Here is a 21100-nt window from a genome sequence, read left to right as displayed (position 1 = left end):
TCAAGGCTTTGTGCACTTGGTGCATTTTCGCAGCAGTTTTTCCGTGCAGAATTGGACCAAAAATGCTAGGGAATCCATATGCCACCTAATTCAGAGAGAATCCTGAAATGCACACGATCAGTAATTTTCCTTTGAGTATTTACAGTGGGTTTTTTTTTTTTTTCTGTAGCATGTCAGTTCTTTGTGCAGATTTTGAGCGTTTTTCACTCATTGACTTAAATTAAGTCCGTCAACTCCGCAGTAAAATTGCAAGCATAAAAACGTTTGTGGATATGCTGAGTTTTTACAGACTTCCTATGGGGTTTTCCACGCTGTTACCTGTGTGACAGCGCAAGAAACACCGGTGGTTCTGATCAGCAGTAACATTACCGGTGGTAACATTACCACCGGTAAGAGCGTTACCGCTGGTCAGAGTGCTGCAGAGTCATGCTGTCAGATTTAAGTGACCCCGCAACTGACACTGATCCACGGTAAAAAGCTTTCCACAGGTCTGCAGGCGTCCTCTGATGAGACTACTAATCCCATCAGGCTAAGTCTGCTGTCACTGATGAGTGATAGCAGGCACCTCTGGTAAGTCTCTCATCAGCCGGCACCTGTGCTCAAACTAAAAAAAAAAGCAAAAACATTAAATACATATTTAAAAAAACACATTATACTCTCCTTACACCAAGTCTCCGATGTCCTTGTCTCCTATAAAAAAAGTAAATAAAAAAACGTATACACACCTTAAATACCCAATCCCCGATGCCCAAGTCTCCTGTAAACAATCAAATACTTTTCTGTCTGCCGTAGTCCACATAATCCAGAGTTTCCAATGGCGATCTCACTCGGGACATGTGATTGCGTTAACTGACCACCGGCTCCACACTAACTCAAGCGTCATCGCTCCTGCAATGTATAACGCTGAGCTGCCGAGAGAGAGGTTACAGGAGCAGTTGACGAGCTTTGGTGATTTCATGGCACCACTGCTGCATGAGAACTTTCTCATGCAGTGGTGGTGCTGTAATCGTGTGTGACCTCTCTCACAGCAGCTCAAAGCTGCAGCTGTTTGCCTAGTCTTTGCTGGTTTGACATAGGGTCCCCTATAAAATCTATTTTTTTTTTCTGCAGTCCCCTGTAAACTAGCCAGTAAAGGATAAGCAAACAGCTGTGAGCTGATATTAATAGATTGGGAACCTTTTATGGCTATAAAAAAAAAGAAAAGAGAAGCCAGCGTTGCCAAGGTCAGAACGCATAACATAAAGTGCATTTGCACTTCTGTGTTCACTGTGATGGATCTAGGCTGCTGTGCACACATACACAGCAGCCCCACCCTGCCCCAAGCTTTATTTAATTGTGCACCTGTATCTGAACCTGCATTGCCCTTCATCTATGCTTGCTGGTCAGGCAATGTGTGGAGGCTAAAACCTGACACGTCTGTGTTCAGACCTGGTTGGCCTTCATCCGCACTTGCCTTTTCTGGCATCATGGGAGCGATCCAGAGATGCTCAGGTACGGATTGCATTTAAAGTGGTCTTGCTTTTAATGTATCTAGGAGGCCATAATGGCACAGTGTTTATTAAAAACGTAGAGTAGGACCCCCCACATGAGATTGCCTTGGCGCGGCGTGGTGGCTCAATTGAATTGATCAATTTTTTTGCTAAATATCTCATTTTGAATACAGTTAGATGTTATGTGCAAATGCACTTTATGTTATGCGTTCTGACCTTGGCAACGCTGGCTTCTCTTTTCTTTTTATGGCTATAGGCTCCTTATCAGAATATTAACATTGTGCCCTCAGCTGTCGACTTTCCCTCTGCTGGTTATGACAATTGTGCGGTAGCCCAATTGATTTCTGCCAGTTTGGTTACAGCCTATGTAGGTTCATTCTGTTAACAATCCTAGTAGACTAGTGACTGTGTGTATTTATTTAACTTTTTACTTAGGCTACTTTCACACATCAGGTTTTCGGCGTCAGGCGCGATCCGGCGTCGTGCCGGAATGCCGGATCCGGCAAATGTTTTGTAAAACCTGAAGTGCCGGATCCGGTTTTCTGCCGGATCCGTCTTGTTCTTGACAGACAAAACCGGATCCGTCTCATCCGGTTCATCCGTTTTTCTATCCGTTTTTCTATCCGTTTTTCGACGGATTACGCCGGATCCTGTTTTTAAAATTGACCCTTGTGGCCTTCCGAACGGGATTGGCTACTGGAAAACTAGATATAGCATGTTCCTACAGCCCTTCTTTGACAGGTTGTAGAGAAGAAAGTGCAGGTTGGAGAGAAGAGCAAGTTACTGGCGAAGATGGATGTTGTCATTGGAAATATTACCACTAGAAGTTCTGTGACGGTTTCAGGGACAATTTTCCACTATACTTTATGTCACCTCAAGGCAGAGTACACTGGGATGACAGAGTGTGAGAGATTTTTGCCCTAAACTTGTGTACCTTCTGGACCAACAGTATATACCTTTGCCAACCAAAGTTGGCTATCTTGTCATGGTCTTACTATTTTTACCTTTAGGCCACAGGTGTGTACCTGGGTGTGTTTTATGCAAAGTATTTCACCTTTTAACAAAAGTTGTGTACATTGGTAGGAAATCACCAACAATAAACACAACTTTTTCGGTGAAATACTTTGCTTCAAACACAACCAGGAACACAACTGTGGCAAAAAGCTAAAATTTACCCACAGTTATACCTGGTTTTGAATACCTTTTTACCTTTGAAATACCCTGTATTTAACCTTTTTTTTAAAACATAGTTCGCCGCAGAAAGAAATGACAGACAACCATTGTGAAACGATAATTTAACTTTTATTTAAATTTTTTTTTTTTTGTAAAATGTTTTTAAAGTGCAAAAAACTTTTTTAATAAAGGTTTTAAACCCAATGGGCATTTTTATTACCAAAAACACATTACAATTCTGTGTACTGTGGGGTGGAAATACTGCTGGAGGGGCTGCGGGACACTTCGACACTGGGTGTGTGGAGAGAGGACTGGGATCGTGGTGGGGAAGGAACAGTTAGAGGTGAAGGTGTGGAAAAAACTACAGAATGGGTGGACATGTGGGAACCAGAAGAGGTGGTGGGTGGTGGAGTGGAGGGTTGGGCAGGGACTGTAGGAGCAGATGATGTTGATGGAAAGTTGTATGGGGAAGGAGTTTGGTACGGGGAAGGAGTTTGGTACTGGGAAGGAGTTTGGTACGGGGCAGGTTGCTGGAAGTGGGGAGATGACTGGTACTGGGCAGGTTGCTGGTATGTAGTAGGAGGGGGAGGATGGAAAGTGGCTGGAGGGGGTGCAGATGTAATAGGAGGGGGAGGATGGAAAGTGGCTGGAGGGGGTGCAGGTGGAGGAACTACAGTGGTGGGAGGTGGAGGTTGGGAGGTAACCTGCTGTAGAGCACCGTGGCACGAATGCATTACATGCATCTGCTGGGTAGGAGATAGTGTTGCCATGCGCTCCACAACAGACCTGAAAAAGGTGTGGTTTGGCGAAGATCTTGCTTCTGAATGCATGGTTTGCAGAAGTGTCTTCACCTCCAGAATGCTGGAGTTGATCTGCTGAAAGCCTGCGGAGATTTGCTCTGACAAGACTTTGAGACAGTTCTGGAAAGATGCATTCAGATGCAATAACTCTTGCGCATAACTCTTTTCCTGACCCCTCTGCCGCTGCCGCCCAGTACCCGCAGGTGTACTAGAGGCGGCAGGGGCAGAAGGGTGGGGTAAAGGGAAAGCGATCTCCTCACCAGCAGCTTCATGTAATGTAGGCGGCCACGATGCTCCTGTGCTGGTGGATGGGACAGATGGGTCGAATGTGTGGGAAGGCTGGGAAGGTGCAGATGTACCGGGGCGGTCGAAGTGTCCCTCGGTGCCGGTCTCCTCAGGGATCGCCTCAGAAGGGTCCAATCGTGCAGGCTCCCGAGTGCTGCTCACCGTGCTGTGGAATAAAGCGAAAAAAAAAACAATTAAAATACTGACATGGTATGGCCCTGGCTGAAAAAAAAAAAGTTACATCTAACATTTTTTTCACATGTGGTGTGTAATATTTACCTTCTGGTGAGCATTGTTTCCCGGAGGAACGACAGGGCTTGTGCGTACTTGTACTTGCTCCTGCGTCCTCCAGATCCACTCGGGGCCCGCATCTCTTTATTGAACTCCTTCTTGAAACGATCCCTCACAGACCGCCACCGATTCACAATTCTGTTCCCTGAAACGAGAAAGGAGTGGTTAGTATACAACATCAGTGTTTCACAAACTCCAGTCCTCATGGTCCCCAGGGGTCATGTTTTCAGGATTTCCATAGTAAATAGAAATCCTGAACACATGATCCGTGGGGACCACGAGGACTGGAGTTCGGGAAACACTGGTTTACATCAAGCAACCGTTACTGTATATACTTACGCTCTTTAATCTGGGCCCGAGCTTCGAGGTCCTCCCAGCGGCCCACAAGGAGAGAACAGATTTCCTCCCAGAGTCGTCGGGTAATGATAAGGTCAGCATGGCGGCGGTCAGCCATATTCCAGAGCGGCTCCCTTTCTCTGACGAGATCGATGAGGCGGTCCACATCAATCCCTCCATCCTCACCGTCAGAGTCGGGAGCACGCTGTGAAGGCTGTTAAAGAAAAAGACAAAAATAACATAATTAGCCTCCACAAAAGAAATGAAATAAAAAGTGCAAAAAAACAAAGCAAAAATATTTATACTTACACGCTGGTGACCGCCGCGTTGCTGTCGCCGACGACCCTGGGAGGCACTGCGAGGACCTCTTGGCCGAGCACCAGATTGGGCAGACTAGAGAAGAAAACAAAAAATGTTATGTCTTTGGATGTAGGCATTTGTTTGCTGTGTGTGGTCTGCAGAACATTGTTTTCTATGTGTTGTGTGTAGTGTGATGTTGTGTTTCTGCGTTTGATGCAAAAAACTTACGAATTGTGAGCCCACTCCAGGTGTCTGTCCACCCCTTCCTTCTTCTTCTGGGAGCTCCTCTTCATCTTGTGATTCCTGTTTTGAAATAAAAGGCAATGAATAGACATATATTACAGAGATGATGGATTTTGGAAATAAAAACTTACCGTCAAACGCTGACGATGCGAGGGAGGGCTCCCAGAAGAAGATGTGCTGTCCTGTTGATGGCCAGACTCCATGGCTGTGGGTATTGCTGCTGCCAGTGATGCCATTTCTGCTGCTGCTGCATCTCTTTGGCGGCTGTTGAATAAAGAGAAACAAAGGGCCAATGAATATCTTGATATTCCATGGCCCTAGTTTGGAGGAATGGGGGATTTGATAATTACAGTCTCTCATCTGCTTCTGGACTCCCCTCCCGTTCAGCATGCTGCTCCATTTGGGGTGGTGCTGATGGTGCTGCTGCAGATGTCTGCTGCCTTCTCCTGCTCCTGGTTCTTGGCTTGGGTGGCATGTTGGGTGTGGCTGAGGGTCCCATTGTCTTGCTTTTATATATCTCCTGTGGGCAGAGCTACTGAGCATGCTCAGACCAAAAAAACCGGATCCGGCGCATTGCGGCGCTCATAGGCTTTCATTGTGTGAAAAAGCCGGACGCGCCGGATCCGGCGGGTACGGCTTTTTCGCCGGAGACAAAAAACGTTACAGTAGACGTTTTTTTCCAGACGCCGGATCGCGACACATTGCGACACATTGCCGGATCCGGCGAAAACCGGATGAAACGCATGGCCATCTGGCGCGATCCGGCGCAAATGCAAGTCAATGGGGGGGAAACCGGATCCGGCATTGCATTTCGCCGGATCCGGTTTCTGTCAAAAGCGCCGTATCGCGCCTGACGGCGAAAACCTGATGTGTGAAAGAGGCCTTACCGATTTTAGTAATGAGGGTGTCTGGCTGGCACCTCCTCATTATTAAACTTAGGGCTTGGTGTCAGGGACAGCTGCTGACTCCAAGGCGTCCAAGCCCTAAACCTATTACCCTGATGCCACTGCATCAGAATGAAAAAGGTGTTGAAATTACCTCCCAAAACATTTTTTATTTTTTTTTTAAATATCTTTATTTAGCTACAGCAAAGCATTAATTGCTGTACAAAAACACATGCAAACGCAGTAAAACGTGTTTTTGCTGCCAATAGATGCAGAAACCTTGCAGAAATTTCTGCAAGACAATGCTCAACGTGCGCACATACCCTAAGGATAAGTCCGTTTTTTTTTTCTCATTAGTGAGAAACGGATGTCTGAGGCATAACATTTGTAATGCATAGATCTCATTTTCAAGAATAAAAGTTTGCAACTCAATGGCAATGTGTGTGTGAGTCCAAGACCAAAATGTTTTATGAGTTCTACATTTCAATACCACTTATACATCAATAATTGAGCACTTTGCATGGAAAGGATTTATATAATGGTTTAGATAAAAAAATATCCTTTTATCTATATTCTAGCTTTTAATTTGGTAAAAAAAAATCACCAAGTGAGACATTTGTAATGATACTTTACCATTTATGTCACAAAGCATTTGTCATTATGGCAGATGTGTTCATGGATGATGTTACAACCTCAAAGTTTGGCAGGCATCACTGTAAGCGTTAAGAGCTTTCATGCTTTATGAATGGTGCCATTTTTTTGTGATTTTCTTTTCTCCTCTTCTTCCTTCTTGGACTTCTTTTGACTTTAGTAAGCTCCCCACATTCTCATTTTATGAATGAAACTCTAGTTCAGTACGACATCTGTGCCACAACAAGCAATGAAGGTTTTAGCGTTCACAAATGCTGCAACTCTGAACAACAAGTGACTTTCCCCATACTTAGATTTAGTGAGGCGGAAAACAAATAAACTCTTCTTTCAGTTGCCCCCTCTGAATGGCAGCTCTACCAACTTGGCTCAGTTTCCTTCAGATTATATGAAAGAACTGGATAATGAGAGATTGCTGTAGAACAGCTGAAAATACCTTTTTTTTTTTTTTTTTTTTTTTCCCCTCGTCCCCCTCTATCGATTTATGTTATAGTGTGTGTGGTTACCTAAATGATTCATTTAGTTTATTTTCTGAACTGATGGTGTCCTTTTTAAGCTTTTCAGCTTGTGCAGTCATGATTTTAGACTTTTACGGGATCAATCCTTATAATTCAGGATCAAGCTACACTAAATACTTTTTTTTTATTATGTGCAGTCATTTGGAACACAGACAAAACTGTTACTCTTTGGGGCTGTTATAAATGTTAAGAACACTTTCTGATATCGTCTGACATTGAGCAGAAAATAAGTAATTGACCAGTTAAAAAAAAAAAAATACACTATTCATTAACGTGCACATAAAATGGCTTCCATAAAAGTGCTTTGAGCTTCATCATGGAGCTTTTTGAGTTGTTCAAAAACTAAGTTTTCCTTTCCCCCATGACGGCACCACACGAGAGAGGATCCACCCATCAAGGACAGAAACCTGCTGAATAAAAGGGCGAAACCTCTCTCCCATATCAGTTTGTTTCCCATCCTTGAGAGAAACTGTATCTGAAGAATCTGGTGTGGAAAGGAAGAGAAGCTTACTCAGGCCCACCCCACCTGCCTGGAAGAACGGGCTCCTCACTGTAGCACTGATCTCAAGTACTGGAGACTTTGCCGCAGGTCTAGTGGAGGTTTGTGCCGGTGTGCAGACTAGAGTGGCGGGAACTTTCAATGTGTCTGTCGGCCATTGGGTGCTCTTGGAATGGCGCGTCCTGATAACTAGTCCACCTGTGACTTCTGACACGAAAGTGGTAACTTCAGTTCTTGAGGGTCCGGAGAAGGCGACCACGTGTGAGGAGATAGTGTGTTCGGTCCCTTATTTAAAATGAGGTCTGATTACCAAGAAGTGCAAGTTTGCTCCGGCGCTCCATTCCACTGTGATTTATGGAGGAGCAGCAGCAACAACGGCAGCATCTGAGTGGGTGTAGCATTCACACAAGTGACAGAAGAAGCAATCCAGCAAGGCCAGACAGAGAAGCAGTCCACATCTTTCCCGCCATATGTCAGCTGCTATTAACCCTTTAAATGCCACTGTCAAACGCCAACAGCGGAATTTAAAGCGTGCTTCCAGCCACCGGGCCGGAAATCCGTCAATCGGTGACCCCCGTCACGTGATCACGGTCACCGATGGGTTGGCATGACATTTGGAGGTCTCCTGGAGATCTCTGGTTGTCACTGCTGGCTTGCTGTGAGCGCCACCTGGTGGAAATGAGACAAAACAATCAGTTTGGCTTACAAATTAGAGGATTAGAAAGAATGGAGTACAATTAAAATGAACTCTTGGAAGATGTTTCCCCATAGTGGCATCAAAACATGTTGTGCAATAGGACAGAAAGACAAAGTCCAACAGCAGTTCTAAATGATGCCAAGTTAAGATAACTCCATCCCCATACTGATAATTCTTATAAAACCACAATACTAACTAATACAAGAAATACACATAGGGAAGAAGAAACCTGTTCAAAAACCAACATGTTCCTAACTGTTTTGGGCCCTAAAATAGTCCCAGGGAGCCCAGATAGTCTCCAGTCTGTCCAAACTCACATTCAATAAGGTTGTCATGTGCTCTATCCTAAGCATGTCTGCTATTCTATCCAAAACCTTTTGATAAGAGGATGGGCATTGTCTGTCTCCAATAAAGGGCAAACAAACATCTAAGTGCTATCAACAGATGTAACAGCAGTATGGTCGAATTCCTCCCTTCCCTCTAGGGGAAACATTTGGTAGGTATATAGCAGGGTCCAGCTAAACCTCCACATATAGAACCTTTTGTATTTAAGGTTTTTACCTTTTCCAAAAATCCAGTAATTCCAGGGTAAGACCAGAAAATGTGGAACTGAGAACCCGGTGCTGAGCAGCAGCTCCAGTGAAAATTTGGGAGCTGGTGGTTCATCCTATGAAGGAGCTCCAGAGTGTGATACCAAAACATCAAGATTTTAGATTAGCTTTCCTTATTAAGGGTGTAGGTAGAGGATTTGGGTGCCTTTTCCCATATATTCTGCCAGCATTTTGGAGACAGCGTCCTTCCCAGGAGAGCCTTCCTTTGAACCATATATGGATGTTTCAAGGGGGGTCTTTCCAAGGAAAACCCAAGATCCTGTAAATATCTGATATTAACCCTTTAGTTGACGTGCCTTTCTTACAAAGCCTCTCAAATTTTGTTGGTTGAGAAACCTTCAATGAGCCATATAGTGAAGATGCCAGGTGCTTAATCTGCATGAACTGGGAGAACTCTTTTAGTTATAGCAAATTTAGATTTTATATCATCAAACGAGAGAACTTCCAATGTGGTTCCATCCACCAAATCAATAAATCTAAATAGTCCTGCTGAAATCCACGTGTGGACCATTGTTTGTTCCAAACTGGTTGGTATCAGTGGCTGGTGTATAAAATATATCATTGGGGAATTGGGAGAAACCAATCCAAAATGCCTTGCATGTGTGTGTCACAGATCCCTCGTAAACTGCGTAGGGCCCAACAAAGTAAATGGTATCTTAGTAGACTTAGTCGACCATAAAAGGGAGTTCTGGTGGATCGGAGCCAACCATATCTTCTATTTCAGTCCAAATATTGTAAGCCCATAATGAAGCCCACAAGGGAATCCTCCTCAGGTGTGCTGGCCAATAGTTTTTAATGATATCTGGAACAGACAAGCCGTCTTGTGATCTATGAGATGTGAGAACACTTTTGGATATTCTATGGCGTCTTTCACCTTTAATGGGGAAAGTCTCAAAGTAACTTGGGCAGGAGAGCCATCTTAACTGAAGCTATCCGGCCAATCAGTGAGAACGGAAGTGGCATCCGCTTAAGTCAAAAGCCTCCTCAACTCTCCAAAAAGAGATGAATAGCTATAATTATACAAATTTTTATAGGAAGAGGACAGATTAACCTCCAAGTATTTAATAGCCTCAGTTTTCCATCTAAATTTTAAGTTTCTTTAAATAGTCAAGGATATTAGGGGTAATGTTCAAGGGTAAGGCCTCTGTTTTAGAGGTATTTAATTTATATCCTGACAGCTGTCCATACTCCAAAGTGACTGAGGTTGGGGAGTGTTATATGAAGTATAGTGAGGGTCAGTAAAACGTAATCAGCAAATAATGGAATCTTAAATACTTTGTTCTTGACTTCAACCCCTGAAATGTTATTTTGATGTATCATTGTCTCTAGAGGCTCTATACAAATTACGTATTTCAGGGGTGGAAGAGGGCATCCCTGCCTCATGCCATTAGAGATGAGAAAAGAGGGGGAGTCACGAGGGCAATTTAACTGAGACTGATGGGGATCTATACAATGCCTTTAAAACTGTAAAAAAAAAAAAAAAAGCTCCCGAGATACCAAATGTTTTCACTTTCAAAAAAGACCAATTAAGTCAGTCAAATACCTTCTCTGCATCTAAAATTTAAAATAATCGTTTGCTTTTATTAGTGTTAGACACATCAATAAAAGCCATATATATTTAAAGGGGTGGTCCGCAGTCAAACTAAATTTTATTCTAAATCGCTATCTGTTTAGTGCCGTAATCTAAGCTATTTTCTAATATACTTGTATTAAAAATTCCTTACTGTTCCCTAACTAGACTATTTAACTCCAATTCTATTTTTATTTCCCTACTGGGATACTCCAACGAAGTGTCATCAAAGCAGGGGGGCACAGGCTGTGGTTACTGTCCCTACCCCCTCCCTGAAATGAAGCGTCGACAGTGACACACTTTTCAGATGCTGTGCTTGTCTCTGCCGTGTCTTCTCTGGAGCTGTGTACTGTGCCATCTGCACAGTGACAGCGTCCTGTCTGTTGCCGGCTCAGCATAGTAATCAGCCAGCAACAGAGCAGTTTCAGAATACGCTGCATGCAAGAGACTAGTGATGTCACTAGCATCAGTATGCACTGGGATTCTCAAATGAAGCATCATCCCACAGGAGGAAGTGGGGAAATAAAATGGAATAAGTGTAGTTAGGAAACGGAAGTGAATTTTTAATACAAGTAGATTATAAAATGGTTTGGCTTATGGCACTAAATGGATAAAGATTTAGAATAGTTTGACTTCGACCCACCCCTTTAACTCTGAAATACTGCGTAAAATCAGTTTTAATGCGGCATGCATATAGGGAGAGACCTGTCAATAAAGGGCATGTCACACTAAGAGATATCGCTATTACTAGTGACGTTATAGCGATATTGCTAGCGATATCGCTATGTGTGATACTTGCCTACGACCGGCTCCCCCGCTGGTTATCGCTGATCGCGCGAGAACCTTCAGGACTGTTTCTCGTCGTCTGCTTCCTGCGGCGCTTCCTGCTGTGAGGACGAGCGACGCGTGGAGCCGGGCGGGAGGACGCAGGATCGCCTGGTGTGACAGGTAAGTAGCGACCCCCGTCCCCAGCGATGTCGCTGGTGAGATCTGCCTGTGTGGCAGCTCACTAGCGACCACTTAGCGATGTACCAGCGATCCTGACCGCGTCATATCGCTGGTCGGGATCGCTGGTACATCGCTAAGTGTGACAGTACCTTAAGAGGCAGTGGATTTGTAGATTGTAAGCTTTTACGAGCAGGGTCGTCATTATTTTTGCTTTAATTATTGTATTTTCTTTAACATTATGACTTGTGTATAAATTGTTGAATTGTAAAGCGCTGCGGAATATGTTGGCACTATATAAAGATTATTATTATTGGGAGAAGCCACCAGGTCGTGTCACGTGGGTCTGGCAGCTTGTAACAGCTGTAAGATTCCCTTTAATTCATTCAATTCATTCTGCAGTCAAGCGTAACAGAGGCTATAGAAGACAAAAGGTGCCTTTTTTTTTTTTTTTTTTTTTTTTTTTTAACACAATTGCAAAAATTTATTTTTGACCCAAAATGCATGCAGTTGAGTAAAAATAAAATTGTACTCCCCAAGGTGGACAATCCCATTGTCAAAATCCTGGTATTATTGAAGTAACTTAACCTTGATGTTTGAACAGGTCTTATTTTTAAGTGAAAGGTGTATATATTTTTGGGGAATTATTGAGTGCATATTCCACGTTTTTGGAACGCTACAAGAATTGTTCCCACCATCACGAAGTAGAGCAGATCAAGAAATAAAAATGGCTTCCCCAGAATCTTGCATTCCTGTGTGATACGAGGGACCATGTTAAACAATTCAGGGTGTGGAATCCTGCAGATGCTGCGAATACTTCGGAGTGTGCTCACAACACATGGTCAGATGGAATGCTCCAGAAACTCCTCTTCCTCTAGGGCTTGGTCCTACATTTTACCATTGTTCCGCCAGGACAGAAAGTGCTGAGCCAAAGTCCAGCTCTGTGTGGCCGATGAGCAGTTGTTAGTTTCCTCACAGGAACATGTCCAAGATATAAACTGCGCAGAGAGATTACTCAGATCAGTGTATGAATGAAGAACTGCATTGTAGCATGGGGTTTTTGTTTCACACCCCTTCTATGCTGAAGGGAATTGGGAGGGAGTTGATCATCTGTTTATTGGCAGGAGCTGCCATGCATACAGTCATTGCTTCCAGTATTCTCAGATTGAGCGGCTATTTATATCCTTACTACTGTTTGCGCATCGGCCTTATTCTCTCCAGCTGACATGGAAACTAAAGCTTTTCTGTTGGCACGGGATGGTGAGTTTGTATATGCATGGGCCTAGTAATGTCTATTGTAAGGCAAACACAAATCCAGAATTATAAATAAAAAGAAACCCCATGCAATTTATACGGAAATGTGAACTTTAACCTAAATCAGTTTATAGTTTCTATTTTAAATGAAATATACATTTTATTTCTCCAAATTAAGTTAGGCAAGGTAAAAGTGGATTCTTCAGCCATGGATGGCTTTACACGATTACTTGTTTCTTTAGCATAATGATGCCGATCTTGCAGCCTTTGTTTTCCTCCAAACTTGTGTTGCAGAATTATTATTGCCAAGTGCCTGTATTTTTCTCTGAATCTCCTCTCTGTTTTAAACACTGCTAGTCAGGCGACCTCTTGATATTAGGGAGCTGCAGTTATTAATTTTTACATGACTGATTGGGTCTATTAAAGCAGCCCTAATTTTTACACAGTGTAAACCCCTAGGCATGACAGTCTTAATCGCTTCCCGACCGCCCACAGTAGATAAACGTTGGCGCTTGCTGGGCTTTGTGCAGCGCCGACGGTTATCTACTGTCGGCGGTTTTGTGCCCCCCCGGGACCCCCACATACCTTATAACGCGGGGATCCCGGTGCACAATGCATGCTGGGACCCCCAACGTCATCGAGACCTGATTGGTTCAGGTCCTGATGACGTCAGCATCACAGCAGCCAATGAGAGCGCTCGCTGGGAAAGCTGCTGGTTTCCCGGCGATCTCACTCATTGTAACGCAACTTCTCCTCTGATCTCACACTGACAGATGATCAGAGGTGAAGCAGCGTTACTGTGTGACTAGATCGCTGCCTGGCACAGCTGTGCCAGGCAGCGATCTTGTCACATAGTAATGCTGCTTCACCTCTGATCATCTGTCAGTGTGAGATCAGAGGAGAAGTGGCGTTACTATGAGTCAGATCGCAGGGCAGCGTTCTTGTCACAAAAAGAAAAAAGTAAAGAAAAAAAAAAAGCAGGTACACAGGTTAGGGCTAGGGCTGGGATTAAGGTTATGGGTGTGTTGGTGTTAGGTTTGTGGTTAGGGTTATGGTTAGGGCTGAGATTAGGGTTAGGGGTGTGTTGGGGTTAGGGATGGAATTAGAATTGGGGGTTTCCACTGTTTAGGTACATCAGGGGCTCTGTAAATGCAATATGACGCCCGCAGACCATTCCATCAAAGTCTGCATTTCAGAACTTCACTACTTCCCTTCCGAGCCCCACCGTGTGCCCAAACAGTAGTTTTCTCCCACATATGGGGTGTCGGCGTACTCGGGACAAATTGGACAACAACTGTTAGGGTCCAATTTCTCCTGTTACCCTTGTGAAAATAAAAATTGGGGGCTATAAGATCATTTTTGTGGAAAAAAATGATTTTTTTATTTTCACGCCTCTACATTATAAACTTCTGTGAAGCATTTGGGGGTTCAAAGTGTTCACGACACATCTAGATAAGTTCTTTAAGGGGTCTAGTTTCCAAAATGGGGTCACTTGTGGGGGGTTTCCACTGTTTAGGTACATCAGGGGCTCTCCAAATGCGACATGGCATCCGATCTCCATTCCAGCCAATTCTGCATTGAAAAAGTCAAACGGCACTCCTTCCGTTCTGAGCTCTGCCGTGTGCTCAAACAGTGGTTTAGCCCCACATACGGGGTATTGGCATATTCGGGAGAAATTGCACAAAAAATTTTGTGGTTCATTTTCTCTTTTTACACTTGTGAAAATAAAAAAAAATGGTTCTGAAGTAAAATGTTTGTGAAAAAAAGTTAAATGTTTATTTTTTCCTTCCATATTCCATTCATTCATGTGAAGCACCTGAAGGGTTAATAAACTTCTTGAATGTGGTTTTGAGTACATTGAGAGGTGCAGTTTTTAGAACGGTGTCACTTTTGGGTATTTTCTGTCATATTGACCCCCCCAAACTCACTTCAAATGTGAGGTGGTCCCTAAAAAAATGGTGTTGCAAATTTTGTTGTAAAAATGAGAAATCGCTGGTCAACTTTTAATCCTTATAACTTCCTAAAAAAAAAAAAAAATTGTTTAAAAAATTGTGCAGATGTAAAGTAGACATGTGGGAAATGTTATTTATTAACTATTTTGTGCGATATCACTCTGATTTAAGGGCATAAAAATTAAGTTTGAAAATTGCAACATTTTCTAAATTTTCACCAAATTTTGATTTTTTTTTTTTTTAACAAATAAGCGCAAATCATATCTAAGAAATTTTACCACCATCATGAAGTACAATATGTCATGAGAAAAGTGTCAGAATCAGTAGGATCCGTTGAAGCGTTCTAGAGTTATAACCTCATAAATTGACACTGGTCAGAATTGAAAAAATTGGCCTGGTCACGAAGGCAAAAATAGGCTCGGGTGCGAAGGGGTTAAAATGTCCCAACTGTATCAAGTAACTAATGCTGTTTGATAAATTTGCTGCTACTATTTACTAGTCTGAATCTTGCCTGGCTTACTTTGCACCTGAAGTTTGCAGGAATAATTTTCAGTATCACGCTATCTGTCCACGTCCCCTGTATTGTAAAACCACAGCTTCTTGGCCCAATATAGTGCTATCCATATAAGACTGTTTGTTTTTTGTTTTGTTTTTTTGTTTATTTTGGGTTTTTTTTTGTTTAATACCTGAATTTTGGCTAAATTGAGAAAACACTGGGAAGAGATTTATGAAGGTCAATGTGCAAATGAGTCTACATGAATTTAAAAGGTGGACTTTAAAGGCCCCATACGCATAGACTAATGTCCGCCAAACTCTCCAATATCTACTGGTTCGGTCTACAGTCTAATGTGCATGGGATTGCTGGCTGACTCTTTGAAATCAGACCTGCTCAAGTGACCTCTCTTCTGACATACAGTACTACCAATCACATTGTGCTACTGGACATAAGCCATCAGCTATCAAAAAACTGACCTACACATCCACACAGAAAACAGGTGCTTAAGAGTAGCCATCTCCATATATAACCAACAAAAAAAGTAGCGCTGTAGCATGCCAGCATGAAATATATGAAATTTGAATTGCATTACTGCTCTAGAAAACATTAAAAAAAATTGAGAACACTTAGCGAATAGCTTGGCCAGTTCATGTATACCCGATAGCCACGATAAGGTGATACTCATTGCTGGGAACCTGCCTGTGTGAATCCTCTCTTGAGCTAAAGCCTACATTTATATGGGAAAGTAGGATCCTGCTGTAATTAAAAATGCCTGAGGCTGACACGTCATTTAATGGCTTTCTCACAGAGCGCACAGAAGCGCCTGGCTGAACGAGCGTTCTGGTGTATGGGAGTGTCGGCTGAAATGGATGTTGTCTGAACGATTGGGCCTGACCGTTATCGAATGTTTATGGCTGGCTTTACAATACTTCTGAAAAAATTCAAGCCATCAGCAGCAAACCTGAGCTGTCATTAGGCAAGTGAGTGGCACTTTATCATGTTTGAGAGTGTATGTCTATCCTCTCTGGAGAGGACGGCTTATAAATACTCATGTCAGGATCCAATACAGGATGTTCTGCTACCTGAAAATTTCAAACCTCGCAAAATACAAATTCATAAAGGCGACATTTTGTATATGCCATTCTCAATCCACTATTTGGTGTAAGATGAGCTGAAATCACTAAGATGAACACGTCTTAATTTATTTGGTGCACCTTTTCATCTGGTTCATGTCGTCTATGCACCAATCAGGAATATTCTCCAATCCATCAGCTGGAGTACTTTTCTGCCATAATTTAGGCATAAATCTGTCGACCTCTCAAGGCCACACTCTTCTTTTCTTTTCTCTTCCATGAAACTTTGCCCACTTGTCCAAAAAAAAAAGTCAGCGCTGGTGTAAAAGACGCCAAGTCAATTAAATTTTGCACAAAAATTGTTACATAATCTACACCAGTTTTTCTGTCAAAATTGGCTTTAATAACTTTGCCTCAAAACGTCCATTGTTGAAATGAACTTCTCTTTTTGAACTAGTAATAATGAACCATCAGCAAAGTTATGCCCAATATGAGAAGGATACTTTCAAGTTAAAGTATTGCAATTTCTTAGCCAGAGTTTTTTTGTTTGTTTTTTTTTACTATGGAATACATTTAAGCTACACGTTCTAAATCGCAGAAAAATGACAAATGTCCTTTTAAAGTTATTACATTCCAGTATGATGGTGGAGGTTAGAAGATACCCCTTTGATTTTCTTGGTCTTCACATTTGTAATGTCCCACGTCCAACAGACAGTGAAGTTATAGTTGAAGCCTTGTATACCTAAACACTAGATTACTACTGAGCACCATGCTTCTGGCTGATCCAGATAAACCGAGCATGTAAAAATGCAAGTCAGCCGCTCCTCTGCAGCCCTTTGAATGGCTTTCCGTCCTGCACATGTTCAAGCTTTCCTTCACCTTTGCCTGGTTATTAAATTATCCAGGGACTGTTTTGTTTCAGGCTTGTGTGTGCTCTAGTTACAGAACAATAACCTCGTCAAGTGGCCTAAAAAGACTTTTCTGAGTGTGCACAAAAGACAGTAATCACTGGGGCCAGATGCTGCTTATCGGCCATAAAGTAAAGGGTCAGTCATTCTAGCTTCTGCTCTGTGTGGTCACTGGTTGTGCAATAATTGAGCGTTGTCAGAAGAATCTATTTATTTAACATCCCTGAGTGGGGATTAGGTTACTTACACTGCAATTGTGTGTTTTTTTGTTTGTTTTTTTGTTTTTAAAGTATTTTTGTATTCTAATATCCTATTCATTTGGAAGACAAGTTTGGCAGCCCCTGTCTTTCCCTGGTCTCCATTTTCAGAGTTGCGGGCAGCTGCAGCTCTGCGCATGGTTGTAAAACCCCGCATTTGCTGGTTACCCAATAAAGAGGAGGCACATGGAATTTGAAGAAGTCCCATTTGGTGACCTCTCTACACTTGGCCTCCCCACCTGTGAAGGCAGTCATTCTGGTTATTGCGCTGCAGGCCTTAAGGCTTTACAGCATTATTTTTGAAGTGTAACTTTTAAGGGGTAATGGGATATCTGCATTATGCCCACCTGGCAGTATATTGCGGCAGACTATGCTAGTGAATTTGTCTAAACATTTTCTGTGATGGTTAAGTGTCGACATCTTTGGTTCAACATTGATGGCTTTTGCTTTCCACAATGGCTGCTGTATAAAGATTTAGTTATTTTGTTGTAAGCAGTGTGTAATATATACTGAAGAGCTTGCCCTCTGTATCAATGTAATTTGTGCAGTTTGTTTTTGTTTGTTTTTTTCCGTATTCTCAATTTTCACAAGCATTTTGACACAATCTAGGAATATTGCAGATCAATTCTTTAGTGATCATGGTGCCTATATTGATGCACAAGTGGATCATATTTACCTGAATATAGTAACCTTCCTTATTAAAGTGACTCTATCATCAATATTTCATAATACAAACTTAATGCATTATAAAAAAAAAAAAAAAATAGATCTTATGAAGCTGATGTACGTACTTTAAAATACATGATAGCATGGATGTGTAATTTTTTTTTTGTCAATTTCTCTGCCTGATATTACTATTACACTTATCATTTTTACACTGTGCACAATTAGGCAATTTGTATTTTTGATTTTATTACTGAACAACTACTGTGCTGTCAGTCAAGCCAAAAGGTTAATAAACCTGAATATTTAAGAAAGTGAGATTGTCTTTTTAGGAGAATATCTGTATGCAGAATTACTAGGCAATAGTGATGAGTGAACGTGATCAGGTAAGGTGTTATCCGAGCATGCTCGTGTGCTAAGTGTCTTTGGTGTGCTCAAATGCCATGTTCGAGTCCCCGCGGCTATATGTCTCGCAGCTGTTCGACAGCCACAACACATGCAAGGATTACCTAACAAACAGGCAATGGGCAGCACGGTGGCTCAGTGGTTAGCACTGCAGCTTTGCAGCGCTGAGATCCTGGGTTCAAAAACCACCAAGGACAACATCTGCAAGGAGTTTGTGTGTGCTCCCCGTGTTTGTGTGGGTTTCCTCCCACACTCCAAAGACATACTGATAGGGAATTTAGATTGTGAGCCCCATCGGGGACAGTGATGTTTGTAAAGTGCTGTGGAATTAATGGCGCTATATAAATGAGTAAAATAAATCTCTGCATGTGTTGTGGCTATCGAACAGCCGCGAAGCATGCAGCCACGGGGACTCAAATACAGTATTCCAGAACGCAGAAGACTCTCTTGGCACACGAGCATGCTCTGATAACACTTTATCCAAGCACGTTCACTCATCACTACTAGGCAACTATATCAGTGTGCAAAATTATTAAAGGGAACCTGTCGGCTGTTTGGGCCGCTTTAAGATTCCATCACTGCCTTTCAGGGCTTATCTACAGCATTCTATAATGGGGGAGGTCCTCTGACCTTTCCCGGTGCCTGCGCACTGCAGTACTTTGCTCTGCCCATAAGAGGGTAGAGAAGTACGTCTGCACATGAACGCGATGCCGGGGAGCTATGAATCAAGCAGGAGGGCGGGCGTTGCAAGATGGGAGGTGCCAGACCCGGATTTGCGACACCCATCGGACCGGACCGCTCTGCAGGTGAGCATAATAAAACTTATTTTCTTATCTCGCAGGTCGGATCGGGGACTTATCTACAGCATTATATAATGCTGTAGATTTTCCCTGAAAGGCAGTGGTCGCAGCTTATAGCGGCCAAAACAGCTGACAGGTTCTCTTTAAGCAACTAAATGAAAAACCTAAATTTTCCCAATTCATTTGTTTATTCTCACTTTAACAAATGAAAAACAATCAAACCACTGAATCAATGTACAAAAATACCTTAACCTCTTTACCCCCTTTGGGTTTTTTTTTTTCGCTTTTTGATCCCCTTCTTCCCATAGCCATGATGACTTCTTTATCTTTCCTTCAATATGGCTGTGTGAGGGCTTATTTTTTGTGGAACGAGTTGTACTTTTGACCGACACCATTGGTTTTACCATATAGCGTACAAGAAAACTGGAAAAAACAATTCAATGTGCGATGAAAATGCAAAAAAGTACAATTCCACAATTTGTGTTTGTTTTGTTTTTGTGCCATGTTCACTAAATGCTAAATCTGACCTGCCATTATGATTTTCCAGGTCATTACGAGTTTGTAGATACCAAACAACATATATAGGTTATTTTTTAATTAAGTGGTGGAAAAAAAAAATCCAAAAAAGACGACGTTTTCCAATACCCGTAGGGTCTGCATTTTTAGTGATCGGGGGTTGCGTGAGGGCTTATTTTTTCTTCGCCAAGCTGACATTTTTTTTTTTTACCATTTTGGTGTAGATACGATATTTTGATGGCCCATGAGTGTGTTTTAATGCAGTGTTCTGGCGACCAAAAAAATAATTCTGGAGTTTTGGAATTTTTTTTTTCTCTAGTTTCACCATTTACATATCTGATTAATTTCTTATATTTTGATCGACCTATCCTGAACGCGGTGATACCAAATGTGTTTTGTTTTTTTTCTTTTTTTTTTACTTTGGGGCGAAAGGGTGGTGATTTAAAAAATTTTTTTTATATTTTTAATTTTTTTATATATATATTTTTTTTTTAAATTTTCCCACTGCTTCCAATAGTCCAACCCGCGGTCATATGACACAGGCACGCCGATGGGCAGGATTTATGATGCACTTCTAGCGTGTGCATTTTAAATGAGCTGTCAGAAATTGACAATGGTAGTTACCATGTTAGTCACAGTTGGATTGCTGTTCCACCCGTGGCTTAGTGGCACATGTCATGACGTTTTGGAAAGGTTGCAGGCTCAACATCGGAGCCAAAGGTAGGGAGGTGACCTTGGACGTACCTATACATCCAAGGTTGTAAAGGGTTTAAAAAAAAAAAAGTGACCAGTATAGTCCCTCTTCTTTTCAAAAACCGTGCTAAGCCTCCCAGACACTGTTCCGAGAGGTTACTGTTCTACTTTACTCTAATTTTGTTTAACGGGAATCGTCACCAGGCTTTTACGATCTCATCTGAGTGCGGTATAATGTAGAGAAAGAGACCCTGATTCCAGTGATGACACTTTGTATCACCATTGCTGCACTTGGTGAACTAGCAAGAGTTTTTAGATGTAGGCGAGCTCAGAAAGCTGCCCAGCCCATGCCCTGATTGGCTGCTCAGAACCCTGCCCCACCCATGCCCTGATTAGTCCTTTTCTGTGGACATTGACAGTAAGCTGCTAATGAATGCTGAGGCGGAGTTTGACCAGGATGCATGTGAGCTGCAGTGCTCTAGTGATAATGTCCTGTTGATAAAACGCTTATTGTATTGAAAAAACTGATAAGTGAGACACTGCTGAAATTGGTGTTGTGGCCCCTACATCCTATTGCATAGCAAAAACCTGCAATTGGCCCAAAAGTTCTCCATAGAGTTTAGGCCAGGTTGTCATTTTTGTTTCTGTCTTCTAAAAACTGACAGTAGGTTTGGGAGTTGATCTCGAGTCCCCACTTCAACCCAAAAAGGTCCAAGTAGATTATCTGTAAAGGGAACCTGTCAGCAGGATTGTGCACAGTAACCTACATACAGTGTCAGGTCGGCGCAGATTT

At 42.4% G+C, this 21100-nt stretch overlaps 1 protein-coding gene across 1 annotated transcript in view; it reads left to right on the top strand.

The window, feature by feature from the left end:
* IGF2BP3 (insulin like growth factor 2 mRNA binding protein 3) overlaps nt 1–21100 on the top strand; it is a 117483-nt gene that overhangs the window by 75476 nt on the left and 20907 nt on the right. The window lies entirely within an intron of this gene.

Source organism: Dendrobates tinctorius, unplaced genomic scaffold, assembly GCF_039654945.1.
Source record: "Dendrobates tinctorius isolate UK_male_01 unplaced genomic scaffold, ASM3965494v1 ptg000070l, whole genome shotgun sequence".
Classification (NCBI taxonomy): domain Eukaryota; kingdom Metazoa; phylum Chordata; class Amphibia; order Anura; family Dendrobatidae; genus Dendrobates; species Dendrobates tinctorius.
The sequence above is the reverse complement of the archived record's forward strand: the minus strand, read 5'-3'. Positions and strand labels throughout refer to the sequence as shown.